This window comes from Chenopodium quinoa, unplaced genomic scaffold, assembly GCF_001683475.1.
Source record: "Chenopodium quinoa cultivar QQ74 unplaced genomic scaffold, ASM168347v1, whole genome shotgun sequence".
Taxonomy (NCBI): domain Eukaryota; kingdom Viridiplantae; phylum Streptophyta; class Magnoliopsida; order Caryophyllales; family Amaranthaceae; genus Chenopodium; species Chenopodium quinoa.
This window is the reverse complement of record NW_018743920.1, coordinates 4823050-4838046: the sequence shown is the minus strand read 5'-3', so window position 1 is coordinate 4838046 and position 14997 is coordinate 4823050. Positions and strand designations below refer to the sequence as shown.

The window sequence follows — 14997 nt, the reverse complement described above, 5'->3', positions numbered from 1 at the left end:
TTATTTACTCCATTTTCATTCCAAAACATTAGTACTATCTCTATTTCGTAATGCATCAGGACATCAGGAAAACTATCAATATGTGGCAATAAAGACTAAGTCTATAATAGTTTTAGGTTATTTTCTCAACCGTAGTGACCTCGTGCGTGACCTCGAGCTACACGGTGTTTTATTAGTTCATATATTAATCAAAGTATAATAGTTTTCCAATCCAAATAGGCTAACCAAAATACCTAACCCAAATATTCAAATTAAACTTGCTTGTACCCTTCTTCCGCATTTGCACGTTCCATGCACATGACACAGTCTGTTAATTAGTAGAAAAACCAACATGCACTTACCAAAAATAGCAAACAAAAATGGCTAATCCCTCTATCCTCTTCTTCCTTCTCTTCTCCCTCTTCTTACCTTGTACACTATCAAAATCCACCTACATTGTCCATGTGTCGAAAACCCACAAGCCTAACACCTCCTCCTCCCCCAAAGACTGGTACTCCTCCATCCTCAACTCTCTCTCCACCACCACCAACACCGCCACCCCTAAACTCCTATACTCTTACACTCTTTCTGAAAGAGTCCGAATTCTTGATTTGCTTGATGCGTGAATATGCTGTATATACAAGATAATACCAAGATTCTAGCCACTAAACTAGGAACTAATATCCTAGAATCTTGGAAGGCTATAATTATGGGGATTTGACTATACATACTCCATAATTATCTAACATATTCAAAATTCAAAAATATTTACAAAATATTAACAGTCTAACATACCCCCACAGTCAAAACAGGAGGTCTACAAACGCTGAGACTGTCTCTGAAATCATCAAAAAGAATGCGCGGTAGACCCTTTGTAAAAATGTCAGCTATTTGATAACGTGACGGAACATGAAGTACTCGAACCTCCCTAAGTTGAACCTTTTCACGAACAAAATGAATAACCATTTCAATGTGTTTTGTGCGCTGATGTTGTACATGATTTCCGGAAAGATATATGGCACTGACATTATCACAATAGACCAGAGTTGCTTTTGTAATAAGACATAGTAACTCAAGTAACAAAATTCGAATCCAACAAGATTCGGAGACAACATTTGCAACACCCCTATACTTAGCTTCAGCACTAGACTTAGATAATGTGGGTTGTCGTTTCGATGACCATGAAACCAAGTTGTCCCCAAGAAAGACACGATACCCAGAAGTAGATCGACAAGTATCTGGACAACCACCCCAATCGGCATCCGTGTATGACAAGAGTGAACTAATAGGAGATTTAGATAAATGGATACCACTACTAGAAAACAGTCGATTTCCGACGGACACGAAATTCCGTCGGAATAACCAAAATTTCCGATGAATTCAAATATTCCGTTGGAATCCGTCGGAAAAAATAAGTAATTTTTGAACAGATTTCAATTCCATCGGAAAGTTCCGATGGATTTTTTCCGTCGGAATACTAAATTTCCGACGGTTTCCGTCGGAAATTTCCAACGGATTTTCCATCAAATTTCCGTCAGAACTATTAAAAAATAAAAAAAAGAAAATCTAAACCCTACATTTGCTCCAGTCATTACTCCCTTATTTCCCCCTCTCCCTTCTTCTCTTCCCTTTCTCTCTCCTCTCCTCTCCTCTCCTCTCTGTTTCTCTTCTTTCTTCTCTTTGCTCTTCTCTCTCTGGTCTTCTTCTCCTTCTCTTGCCCTCCCTCATCTTTCTCGGTCTTCTTCTCATTCTCCCTCCTCTTTCTCTTGTGTTTTTCCTCTTCATTCTCCTCCGTTCACCACCAACATCAAGCATCGTCAACAACAACCAACATCAACCGCAACAACAACGACGCAACAACAATAGAGCCAACAACCACCATCGCGAACCACCCAGTCTCAAGGTTTTTGTTTTGTAGATCTTGTAATTTAGAGTGTAGATCTAGTTAATTTTGTATGTAATTGTAATGTTAGTTTATAAATTTTATTAGACAATTGTATATTTATATATTTCTTTTTATTTTCGTTGGTTAATTATAGTTTTTTAAAATTTTTTTTAATGAAATTCTGATTAATATATAGATCTACTGGTTTTGATTGTTTTGTGTGGTATTTTTTTATTATGTTGTGTTAATTTTCGTAGTTTTGGGGTTAATTTTCGGTTTTTTGGGGCTTTTCGTTTTTTTGGGGTTGCTTTTCCTTTTTTTTGGGTTAATTTCGGTTTGTAGGTTTAATTTTTGGAATGGTGGTGGTGTATAGTGGTGTCGGTGGTGGTGGGGTGGGGGCCGGTGTAAGTTAATGGTTGGGGTGGTTTCGGTTTGGTGTGGGTGGGGGTTTGGTTGGGGCAGTTTTGGTTATTGGTTTTGGGTTTTGGTGGTGGATCTGGGTGGTGGTGGGGGGTTTTGATAGTGATGGAGTGAATTTAGGCGGTGGTGGTGGGTGAATAGCGGTGTTGGGTGAATTTTGATGGTGGCAACAGGTGCAGTGTTGGTGGATCTGGGTGGTGGTAGGGGCTGTTTTTTTTTTTTTTGACTTTTCCGACGGAAATTCCATAGGAATTTTCTGGCGGAACAGTATCCGACGGACTTTTTCGGTGCCGGAATTCTTATTCCGACGGAACAATTTCGACGGAATCCTGTCGGAAAAGGTTGTTTTTCCTACAAAAGGTTTTTCGACAACTAGTTCCGACGGAAATTTCGTCAGAAACGGGTTTTTCAACGGAATTCAGGATGATTCCGACGAAATTTTTCCGTTAGAAATGACCTGTTTTCTAGTAGTGTACCAAAATCAATTTTACCTCGTACATATCGTAGAATACGCTTTAAAGTGTCCATGTGCTTGACTTTCTAATCATGCATAAGTAAACAAACCTGTTCAACAGCATTAGAAATATCAGGTCGTGTGAAAGTCAAGTATTGAAGAGCACCTACTAGTTGACGATATTTAGAAGGGGCATCATAAGAAGGTCCGTCAGTCAACCTGAGTTTGCCTTTTGTATCAACAAGAGTAGTACATGGTTTGTAGTTTGACATGCCCGCCCGATCTAAAATTTCTTCGGCATACTTTCTTTGTGACAGAAAAAGACCATTTGTGTCCCTGGAAACAGCAACACCTAAAAAATAGCTTAAAGGACCAAGATCCTTCATAGCAAATTCCGAGCTGAGATTGGACATAATAGATCGCCGAAGAGTATCTGAAGAGGCAGTCAAAATAATATCATCCACATACAATAAAATGTAAGCAATGTAAGAATCACGGCGGTAAATGAAAAGAGAGTTGTCACATTTGCTATTAACAAAACCAATGGATGAGACAAAATCTACAAATCGTTGATACCAAGCCACTACTAGAAAACTGCTAATCAACGACGGAAATAATTCCTCGGAATACCCTGAAATTCCGTCGGAAATGACGATTTTCGACGGAATTCCGTCGGAAGGCACCGTCGCATTACATTTTGTAGGAATTTGGCTATATTCCGAGGGAATTTCCGTCGGAAAGGTCCATTCCGATGGAACTTCTGACGGATTTATTTCTGTCGGCGCTTTTTTTTTTTACTTTTATTGAAATTCCGTCGCAGTTTTCCGACGGAAATTTCCGTCGGAGTTAGAGATATTCCGACAAAAATTTCCGTCAGAAAAGTCAATAAAAAAAACAAAAAAAAAAAATCCCACCCAGACCTACCCCTGCCACCAGCCCACACCACCCACCACCACCACGTCCAACCCATTTTCCCACCCCACACCACCCACACCCTAAAAAACAGCCCCACCTACCCCTACCCACTGCCCACAACCCACATCCACCTACCCCTAACCCCACCGCCACCCTGTAACCCACCACCCCCACCCCACCACCACTGACACCACCACACCACACCACCACCTTTAAAAAACGCAAAAAAAAAACCGAATTAACCTAAAAAATCCAAAAAAAACCGAATTCACCCAAATAAACGCAAAAAAAAATAAAAAATTTAATCCCACAAAACCGAAAATTAACCTCAAACATACGAAAATTACCGAAACAAAATTATATTAACACAATATAATTAAAAAATACCGAAAATTCAAAAAACCAAAAATTAAACAATGAAATCAAAAGAATTATATAATTACACAATTAAAATTACATACAAAATTAACTACATTTACACTCAAACCTAAATTAAAAGATGTACAAAAACAAAAACCTTGAAACACGTGGCTGGCGATGATGGTTGTTGCGGTTGATGTTGATTGTTGTTGTTGACGGTGACGTACGACCGACCGTTGATGTTGATTGTTGTTGTTGACGGTATGTGCGGCCGACCGTTGATGTTGATTGTTGTTGTTGACGATGGCTGAATGGCCGGCCGTTGATTGTTGTTGTTGTTGTAGAAGAGAAGAGGACAAGAGAGAGAAAGAAAATGAAGGAGGAGAGGAGATCAAAGAGGAAGAGGAAGAGAAGAGGAAGAGGAAGAGAAGAGGAAAGAGGAGAGAGAAAGGGAAAAGAAGTGGAAGAGAGGAGAGAGAAAAGAGAAATGAAAGGGGAGGGGGATTAGGTTTTTTTTTTTTTTTTTTTTTTTTTTTTTTTTTTTTTTTTATTAAAGGCCAAAATCCGTCGGAATAAGTATAAATTCCGTCGGAAATTAAATGTTCCGACGGAATATTCCGTAGGAAATTAAATGTTCCGACGGAATATTTCCTACGGATTTTATTTCTGTAGGAAGTTTAATGTTCCGACGGATTTTATTTCCGTTGGAAGTTTAATGTTCCGACGGAAATATTCCGTCGGAAAGCTTATATTTTCCTACGGATTTATTTTCCGTCGGAAATTTCCTACGGAATAATAATCCGTCGGAATTTCTGTTTTTTCCGACGGAAATATGTGTCCGTCGGAAGATTTCAGTCGAAATTCGGCCTATTTCTAGTAGTGATCTCGAGGTGCCTGCTTCAAACCATAAAGAGATTTCCGGAGCAAAAAACATGACCAGGACGAGTACGTAGGGTCCTTAAAACCGAATGGTTGGTACATGTAGACAGTCTCATTCAAATTACCATGCAAGAAAGCATTTTTAACATCTAACTGATGAATTTGCCAAGATTTAGACAATGCAATACTAAGAACCACCCTAATAGTTGCCAGTTTAGCAACTAGACTAAAAGTTTCATCCCCCGCTGAGATTTCCCATCACCTACAAGACGGGCTTTATGCCTCTCAAAAGTGCCGTTAGATTTCTTTTTATGTCTAAAAATCCACAAAGATCGAATAATGTTCACATTAGAAGGCTGCGGGACTAAATCCCAAGTCTTATTTCCAATAAGAGCATTAAATTCATTCTGCATATCATGTTTCCAATTTGCATCATCTAGTGCACACCTTGGGTTTCTCGGAAGAGGTGAGATAGTAAGAGTAGTAGCACTTAATGCATGATCATGATATTTGGGATTTGGTTTAAATATGCCATGTTGACTACGAGTAGTCATACGGGAAGGTGGGGACGGAGCATTTTGAGGAGGTGATGTGGACGAGGAACACCGTATGTGAGGATTATGGGATGAAGGAGGTGATGAAGTATGTGGAGTGTGCTGAAGAGTGCCCAAAAGTGGGCTAGAAGGCCCATCCGTGGGCTAGGCCAAAGGTGGTGTGATGGGCTCATTTGAGGAGGGGGATGAAACATGAGGAGATGAAGTTGGAGCAGCATGTGAGTTCGTAGCATTGTAATGCAAATATTGGAGAAATAAGGGTGAAACTCCCTGATCCAAAAAAATCATAGGTAGAAGGGGATGGTGAGTGAATTTTAGAGAATGGGAAGGTAGATTCATCAAACCAAACATGTCTAGCCACAATAATTTTACAGGTGGAAGGATCATAACACTTGTAACCACGGTGATTAGATGGGTAACCGAGGAAAACACATGGAGTTGATCGGGAATGTAGCTTATGAATGTTTGATGATGAAAAGAGGGGAAAACAAAGACATCCAAAAACTCTAAGATGAGAATAAGTAGGAGTCTTTTGATACAAAATTTGTGTGGGAGATTTTTATCCTAATAATTTGGAAGGCAAGATATTTAAGAGATAAGTGGCCACGTCTAAGGCATGGTGCCAAAAAGATGGTGGTAGGGAAGCATGAGCCAGAAGAGTTCGGGTGATGTTATTAATTGATTTGATTTTTCGTTCTGCTTTACCGTTTTGAGGAGAAGTTTCCGGACAAGAGAAACGAAAAGACATGCCATATTGTTCACAAAATTTATGGAATGGTCCATTATTAAATTCACGGCCATTATCATATTAAAATGATTTAATATTACGTTCACATTGGGTCTTGACATATGAACTAAATGACAAGAATAGAGAGTAGACTTGTGACTTTCGAGAGATTGGAAAAGTCTATAAGAAATTGCTATAGTTATCAAGAAAGAGAACATAATATCGATGACCGGCATGACTTGCAACAGGAGAAGTCCATAAATCACTATGAACAATATCAAAAGGCAAAGTAGTGGTAGAAAGAGAATCATAGAAAGGTAATTTCATTAATTTCCCAAGAGGACAAGAGTGACAAACAGTTTTACGAGCCTTATTACATTTTATCAAATTAGAGCTACGTAAAGAAGAAAAAATAGCATCCCGGGTGGCCTAGGCGAGAGTGCCAAGTATTAGGGGAGACTGCGGCAAAAGCTGAAGGCAGTGAAGATGAAATGGCTCGAAAGTTTGTGAGTGGATAAAGATTTCCCGAACTCTCACACCTCATTATTGGTGTCCCCGTTTGCAGGTCCTTCACACAAAACCCAAAAGGATCAAATTCAACAGAAACAGAGTTATTGGAAGTAAATTTTCGAACAGAAACAAGATTTTTAATGATATGTGGAGCATGAAGAACATTATTAAGAGATAATGGAGTCGAAGTATGGGGTAGGGAAGTGTGACCATATCCACAAATTGGAATCATACTACCATTGCCAACAACAATTGCATTATTTTTATTTTTGCTCAATTGAAAATAAGAAGAGAGATTACCTTGTGAATGGGTCATGTGTGACGTAGCTCCAGTGTCCATATAAAAATTGTTATCCGGTGGTAAAAAGAGAGAGTATGCATGGCTTGATCAATATCAGTAGGAGTAGACATAGAAGACGGACCCGTGTAATATGCCTGATGAGGATGAGCACCAAGAATACCCTGTTGAGAAGGTTGCTGCCGTTGTGTGGGAGGACGGTACTGCCAGCCTGCTGTTGGGTAAGGACAAGGAGGAGTAGCCCATGGTTGAGGCCCCCAAGGAGTCCACGGTGGGTAGAACCACTGACCCGGATAAGCTGCGTTTGACCCATGTTGCTGAGCACTATTCTGATTATTAGAATGAGCAGGCTGCCGTGAACTGTTGTTGCTGTTGGTGTTGTTACGATTGTTGTTGTTGCGGTTTCCAGAATTTTTGTTGTTGCGAAAATGTTTCACACCTTTGTTGCGGTTGGTGCAATTGTTATTATACCCACTGGAATGTCCACCATTGTCAGCCACAAGAGCCGTCTCAGACCCGGAGCGAAGCACAGAAGACCCATCGCTTTGTTCCTCAAGTTCAAACATCGAACATAGCGTGTCAATTGTCAAACGAAGGTTGAGGATGAAGGTGTTGCATAGAAGAACGGAATGGCTTATACTCATCAGAGAGACCCTTGAGAAGTTGAAGAGCCATTCGATTGTCCGACACCGTGTCGCCGACATTACGTAGGCTGTCAACCAGTACTTTCAGACGAGTACAATAAGGTTTTACACCAAAAAATTGCTCCAATTTGGTGTTGGTGAATTGAGCATCCAAATGTAGTGCTCTAGCAGACTTGTTATTTTGAAAGAAATTCACCAAACGATTCCAAGCATCAACCGCCTTATCGGGATTGATAATGGTGTTAAGAAGGTCGTTGGATATCGTACCATATATCCATTGACGAACTATGTCGTCCAAGCGCTGCCACAAGGCTGGGTCAGTAGTTGTGGCTGTCGAGGAAGAAGGAGCAATAGAGGAAGAAGAGGGAGGTATTATATGATCAATGACCAAGTACGCCCGACAATGGAGTTGAAATAATGTGGACCAATTGTTGAATGGTGTGCCATCGTAATCGAGGACAACTTGAACACAGGTCTTGATATTGGCCACGGTGGTTGCGGGATGAAGCTTGGTGATGTCTGCCATGGAATATCAGAGAAGTGCAGAAAGAGAGGAAGGTAGTTTGGAGGAAAGAAACTAGCCTGATACCATGAAAGTGTTGGAACAAGTGTGTTTTGGTGTGTGAATTTTGTGGAAAACAAATAGTCCCACATTGGTGGGAAATGGAAGTTTGTCCTCCCTTACATTGGAGAATGTGGAGAATTTGGGTGTGGCCCTTGGGCTACCCACATTTTGTGGAGAGGGAGGACTTACCTACCAAGCCCACTTATCACACACACGCGCGCCGAACCGAGCCAGGTCGGGCTGGGCTGGGTCGGGTCGGGTTTATTAAGTAAACTTAATTTTTGCACAGTTTTTGAACAAGGCCTAATTACGTAATTAGTGCCTTGATTTTTGCTAAACGGTTTTGACTGATTCCTTTATAACCGTTTTAATTAAGTCAGAGTTAATGCTACCGTTTTTAATTGATCGTTTTAACGTTAATCAATTTTGAACGGTTATTGAAATTGACTTATAGGCCGTTTTCTTCTTGACCGTTTTTGCTGATTTTAGGCATGATTACCTCTTAATCTGCCGTTATGCTGTTACTTGATTTTCAAAAAAAAAAAACGGCTCTCTGATTTTGGCTATAAAAACAGAATGGGTTAAGCATTTTAAACACAGAAAAAATTCTCTTCTACTTCTCTCTTCCTCTTCAAATATTCGAGCAGTGTTCTTCATTTTTCGGTGTTTAGTTGCCCGGTGGTTCTGTGCAAATCCACCGGTACTTCCTTGTTTCGAGAGACTGTTTTATCCTGGGGGACATCCGGTTACGTACGACTTGCTTGCACACCTTCGAGGCAGTACCTTGAATGTTCTAAAGAGAGCGACATAGTCCGCGACTCAGTCTCATTCCCGGTAACTTTGTTGTTACTGTTTTTGCAGTTCCGTTTACAACAGAAAGAGTCTGAATTCTTGATTTGCTTGATGCGTGAATATGCTGTATATACAAGATAATACCAAGATTCTAGCCACTAAACTAGGAACTAATATCCTAGAATCTTGGAAGGCTATAATTATGGGGATTTGACTATACATACTCCATAATTATCTAACATATTCAAAATTCAAAAATATTCTATTTTACAAAAATATTTACAAAATATTAATAGGCTAACACTTTCCTCCACAGGGTTCGCTGCACACCTCTCCGCGGCCCAAGCGTTTGAGCTCCAGCGTCACCCTGCTGTCCTCACCGTTGTACTTGACAAGGTCCACCATCTCCACACCACCCGTACCCCACAATTCATGGGCCTTGAACAACGGTCCGGTCTCTGGCCGAAATCTCACTATGCTTCAAATGTGATCATTGGTGTACTTGATACTGGTATATGGCCTGAGCTACCTAGCTTCTCTGATGAAGGATATGATCCGTTGCCTGTCACCTGGAAAGGCTCTTGCGAGGTGGGCCCTCATTTTCCAGCGACCTCCTGTAATCGGAAGATCATCGGTGCTCGTGCCTTCTTCCAAGAATAACTTCTTTTATATCCTTCAATTCTTTCTTATTTTGGTCTTAAACTCTCTGAATCTTCATTGCAATGAAGCGTTGACTTTTTTTTTTTTACAGAAAAATTTAGAGGGAACGAATTTTTTATTTCTTTTGTATAATGAATATACTAATGGATTTTGAGATAAAGGCTTGAATTCCGAAAGATTAGCGTCAATTAACAAGAATGTATCAGTGTGATCGTTACTTGTATCATGTTTTTATATTATACCATCTTGCAATGTTATAGATCAGAGCTATCAAATGGTATGTATTGTTTGAGTCGGATATGTCATGCTTCGTTGAATTATGTGAAGTCAATTAACTAGGCTATGCTTAGTTCACCTTGTTTTAGCATTCCGTACGACTGTAGCTTATTACTTATTTGAAGCTATAAGAATATTTCACAAATTATTGGGTCTTTATTACCAAATAAGAAAGTGTTGTAAATAATATGAAATGAATATAAAATGAAATCGTCATGATTATTACGAAACAATGAGAGTAATAAAGTACTCTATATGTGTATCTTGATAGATGAATGGAAGGCCAAAAAAACCAGCCTCTTATTCCATATTTACTATTTCCATATTTTTTGACTCAAACTAAATATAAAGTGGGCTTAACAAAGCCTAAGTTATCTGAATTGGTAAGTCTTCTACCCTTCTAATATTGACAATTCAAGTTTTCATTTTGTCTCACGTCACAATGAAATAAAAGTGCTTTATAGTATAAGCTATTTAGCTATTATAGCTATGTTTGTTGCATTTTAGTAGCTGGTTTTACATTTGATTATCAAAGTAGTTGTCTAAATAATAAGCATAAGTACCTACGGAGTATCAAGATAGAAAATTTATCAGTTCAAGATCATTATTGGGTCAGGTACGAAGCTGCTAAAGGGCCAATAAACGAGACCAAAGACTCGAAATCACCTTGAGACACCGAGGGGCATGGTACCCACACAGCCTCAACAGCGGCTGGATCAGTTGTTCCTAACGCTGGATTATTCGATTATGCTCGAGGGGAGGCTATGGGGATGGCCATCAAGGCTCGCATTGCAGCCTACAAAATCTGCTGGACCCTTGGATGCTATGACTCTGATATGCTGGCTGCTATAGACCAGGCCATCGCAGATGGAGTGCACAATATCTCGCTCTCAGTTGGAGTTAAAAAATCAGCTTCTAGCTATGTTAATGATAACATTGCTATTGGTGACCTACATGTTGCTCAAAGAGGGGTGTTGATGTCTTGCTCAGCAGGAAAGTCTGGGCCGAATCCTTTTACTGCAGTGAATATTGCGCCGTGGATTTTGACTGTTGGAGCATCGACCATTGATAGAGAGTTCTCCGCTGATATAGAGTTGGGTGATGGGAGGAAGTTTAGGGGCGCGTCTTTGTATGCAGGGGAGGCTTTGGATGACAGTGTTCTAAAGTTGGTTAATGGAGCTGATTGTGGCAGTAGATTTTGCATTGCAGGTTGGTTAACCTTTAATTTCTTTTCAATATTGCTATTGTTACTTAAGTTGCTAGAGTGTTAAAGTGATTTTGTCCTTAGTTTAGGTAGATACTCTTAGCTTGTTTAAGTGAAAACAGGGCTAGGTTCTTCCTTTTTTTTTTTTTTTTTTTTTTTTTTATTTATTTATTTGTTTTTGCGAGTTTCTTGATTAATTTTGTGTTAACTTGCAACATAAGTACTTGTTTAATATGACAAAGTCTTATACTACGTATGAAACAATCTTATCCCATCTTATTGTAAGAGTAGCTAGGGTGACTATAAAAATTAGTGTACACTTTGCAGGACTTGATGGTATGCCAACCCGTAAACATTGTAATTGAGTTTATTTGGGGTAATGTGTTTATTACAAGTATATTCTCTAACACTGAGGACTTATTTGTCACAGGCGAACTTAATTCATCAAAAGTGACAGGGAAAATGGTGATATGTGATCGAGGAGGAGCGAGTGGACGAGTTGCCAAGGATGAGGTAGTTAAACAAGCTGGAGGAGTGGCAATGATTCTGACTAACACAGCAGAAAGTGGTGAAGAACTAATAGCTGATTCACATATTATTCCTGCTACTTTGGTAGGTCAAAGTGCTGGGGATCAAATCAAGGACTATGTTTCTTCAGTCCCTAATCCAACAGCCACAATCAAATTCAAAGGGACTGTCACAGGTCCCTCGCCATCAGCCCCAAGGGTGGCAGCATTTTCGAGTAGAGGACCAAATCGAGTCACACCCGAAATCTTAAAGCCTGATGTCATAGGTCCAGGGGTTAACATCTTGGCTGGTTGGACCGGGGCTGTTGGATCCTCAGGCTTGAAGAAGATTGATCAACGTAGGGTCGAGTTCAATGTCATGTCCGGTACTTCTATGTCCTGCCCACACATTAGTGGGTTGGCCGCGCTCCTTAGAAACACTTACCCTAGTTGGTGTCCTGCAGCTGTTAAATCTGCCCTTATGACTACAGCTTACTACCTTGACAATTCCAAGAAGAATTTCACTGATCTTGCAACAGGAAAACAATCCTCAGAATTTGTTCACGGGTCAGGTCATGTTGATCCAAACAAGGCTCTCAACCCCGGGCTAGTCTATGACATTGATGTCAGAGACTATATTGCCTTTTTATGTTCCATTAGGTATGGCTCGAAAGATATTGCCATTTTTCTCAAAGATCCTGCTACTATTGATTGCGGAGCAAATAATTTGTCTAGCCCCGGAAATCTGAATTACCCTTCGTTCTCAGTCGTGTTTGAATCAGGCAAAACCATGGTGAAATACACTAGGGTGGTGAAAAATGTTGGAGCCTTAATTAATGCGGTCTATAACGTTACAGTGAATAAGCCACTGAATGTAGATGTTAGTGTTTCTCCTAGAAAGCTCAATTTTAGTGCCAAGAAACAAAAACTATCCTATGATATCATATTTACGAGCACGAAAACTGATCAATTTGACTAATCGATGTTAGGATCGACGAGTTTTGGGTCGATTGAGTGGAGTGATGGAAGTCATCGCGTGAGGAGTCCTATTGCAGTGAGATGGATTGAAGGGGTTCATCAGCAACATTTCACTGCTTCAACATGAGTTATTTGGCCTCACTTTAAGAAGTTTTAGATATTGTTTAGATACACCTTCAATATGGTGTATGTTTTTTTTTTTTTTTTTTTTGTTTAATGTATGGTGTTTCCGTGCACTCAAAGTATGGTGTTTTAGTAAATTGGTGAAGTTTGTCTGAAAATCAGTCCATCTATACCAAATAAAGATACTTCAATGATGAATTTCGCGCCACGGAATGATGATTTTGGGAATATGCATAAATTATCTTCAGTTTGTGGTTTAGTATGTGTAAGTAATGATTGATAAGGTAAAGGGTGAATTCAACATACCAAATCTATCTTCTCTCAAATAATCACCTAACTTCCTATGAAAATAGAAATCACTACACAAAATTGAACCAAATTTCTATCTTATGTGAGCTCTGTCCCACTTAATTTAGTCTTTTTCTGAATTATGCTTGTTGGCATATGAACCTGATTAGCATTAAAAATGTGAGGGTACACATGAGACAGTAATGGATATTTTCTTTCTTTATTTCGTAATTGCAAATCAGTTTTCTTTATTTGGTCCTTATAAGAAAATTTATAAAGAAATTAAATGTAAAAATGGAAATGTGAAGATAGATGAGAGAAAAGTAAAATAGAGAGGTAAGGAGGAGGGAGAAAAATGTGGGTTTACTTGCTTTGTATATATAAAGGACAATATTTTCCACCTTTAATAATGCAATTTTAATTCCTACATAATTCTCTCCTAGCTAAAATTCTAAAAAAAAAGTAGTGTGTCACCTATTAAAAAATGGAGGCCAGGTAGTACCTTATAGCAGTGCAGCCTTGCTTGCGTTGATCGGAAGCTGTTTAAATTAGATACCTGAATCTTGAAAATTAATGAGACTCCAATTTTGAATAACAGAAATCTTTTCACTAGTAGATTAACACAAATAATGCGCGGGTTCAAAACCCCTCTAACGCACTGGTTTTGAACCGGTTTACATTTGAGGGATGCCAAAAAAAAAAAAAAAAACATTAGCACCGGTTTGAAACCGGTGGCAATTCTTAGTTTTAGCACCGGTTAACCAGTGCTAAAAAACATTGCCGCGGTTTTTTTTTTGGTATTACTAACAATTGGCACCGGTTTGGTTTAAAACCGGTGCCCTTGATGCCCCAAAAATATAAAAGTAAAAACAACTGGCACCGGTTCAGTTCAAAACCGGTGCCCTTAATGCCCCAAAAAAATAAAAAAATAATTTTTTTTTTGCATTTTTTTTTTGCATTTTTTTCACTTAAATTGATATATAAACACTAACATATATATAAAGTTACATATTTTCATTAAAAAAGGCTGTAATATTACAATTTTCGTCCAAAAAAATAAATAAAATAAAATAAATACAAGGTTACACCCGTTTTCAGCAGCCCGTTCTCAGCAACAAAATCCAGCAACATCAACACCTTCATCATCTTCAACAACACCTCATTCTGAAAAAAAAATTAAAGCAGGAGACTTGTTAAAAAAAAGTAGCCATGTTTCCGGGATACCTTGATAGGTTTTTCAGCATCGAGATGATGTTTCAAGATGAGGAGGAGCTACTCACAGCAATGTACCACTCAACATCACCAAAAACACAAGAAAATAATTCATCAGAAGAAGATTCCCATGATTCTGATGACGAGTTTTTCAACATCGATATGATTTTACAAGATGAAGAGGATTTTATGGCAGCAACATAAAACACAACACAAGGCAACTTTAATTCATCACAACAAAACATTCAAACAGAAGTGGATGTCCAGAACACAAAGGAACCAAGGAGGGAGCTCACAGTAGCAAAGAAAAGAGCTATAGTTGACAAATGCAAGAGGGGAGTGTTATCGATGTCAAAAGCAAAAAAATTGGCAAGTGCGGGCGAAAACCAATAGAATACACAGCTGAATTCTTACAGTCAGTGCCATTGCACCTCAGAACAACGGAGGCTAGATATGCTGCTGCACTAAAGATACCATGTTCAAGCTTTCATTTTGTGTACAAGCAAGTAGCAAAGAAGGCTAGCAAAAACTGGTTAGCAGGCACAATAGAATCTAAGGCAACACTGAATGTGAACAGAGATGAAATTAGAAAAATGCTCATGAATGAAGTCATTCCAGCCATCAAATGCAAGTGGCCAGAGAGTTTGCCTAGGGATGTGCTCATACAATGGGACAATGCAAGGCCCCATCAAGTCCCTAATGACTGGAAATTCAAGGCAGCCATTGAAGATGGGGAGTTCAACATACAGTTTGTTTATCAGCCCCCAC

General features: G+C 39.2%; 1 pseudogene; it reads left to right on the top strand.

Moving 5' to 3' along the window:
• Positions 1-272: 272 nt before the first annotated feature.
• LOC110688072 lies at positions 273-13155 on the top strand (annotated as a pseudogene).
• The last annotated feature ends 1842 nt before the right edge of the window (positions 13156-14997 follow it).